Source organism: Octopus bimaculoides, chromosome 4, assembly GCF_001194135.2.
Source record: "Octopus bimaculoides isolate UCB-OBI-ISO-001 chromosome 4, ASM119413v2, whole genome shotgun sequence".
Taxonomy (NCBI): Eukaryota; Metazoa; Mollusca; class Cephalopoda; order Octopoda; family Octopodidae; genus Octopus; species Octopus bimaculoides.
The window spans coordinates 71,947,660-71,948,745 of NC_068984.1; positions in this window are offsets into that span (position 1 = coordinate 71,947,660).

The following is a 1,086-nucleotide window of genomic DNA, read 5'->3' on the forward strand; positions in this document are numbered from 1 at the left end:
TAGTACTGTATTTTAGAATATGTAAGGAATTAGTGCCTGCTTGAGTTATATGACTAGTTTTGAAAGTGAGAGATATCTTCAAATTTAGGTTAACAAACAATTCATGAAATTCTAAGATGGATTAGATCTTCGAGAGCGATAAGAAGGCTGAGAAAGTACGAATTATGCATTAGATTATAAAATCAGATCATAACAACCTGCAATAGTGAATACTGAACATATAGTTCGCTGAAGATCATGACGTTCTCGTGGCTACAAAGTGTTTCAAGAACACCATATAATCACTTAGCATTTATTTGAGAAAGTATGACGATAAACAGAATTATGGTGTCCTTTTTATGCACAAAACGGTGTGGGTAATAACAAGTGGCAACTCAAACGCGTCAAGATGTCCGTGTCCATCTCCGCTATCCAAATTCTGTTTCTTTCATTTCCCAGTAAATATACCTAATTTATATGTAATAAATTTAATGGAGTAACATTTATGTAAAGTACTGTGTTCACAAAAGTTCGGCGAAAGTACTGTTGTATGTGAAATGTAAACAAAAAACAAAAACAAATCGACAGAATGTAGTATAGATAATCAAAATAAATAAGTGTGCCGGCAATATGAGGGGTTGCGGAAAAGCTCCTGGCTTAAAGGGAATTGTCAAAACCCTGGTTGGGGGAACAACTTTCCACTTTCTTTTACATGGATTTTAAAACAACAATAGGACCGCACCAATCTTAGAGGACATGTTGAATAAAATTATAATGAAATAATCCTTGCGTATTTTCTTTTATCCAAAGCCAGGAACTGTTCATCATATGTATGTTTGTACGTGTGTGTATGTGTGTGTATGTGTGTGTGTGCGTCTCTGTGTGTGTGTATAACTCTTGGAAACGCCAATGTTATAATGGTGGCGGCTGATGAAGCAAATGTTCTCTATGTGGCCTGTGTGTTTTTTCTACCTTGTTTATCATTTTGTGCATGTTTATTTTTTGGCAACGTCATGTACCCAGGTATGCATCTATATGTACATGTAGATGAAGGTATGTACATACATGTACATATATATACATATACTCATATATTATATATATGTA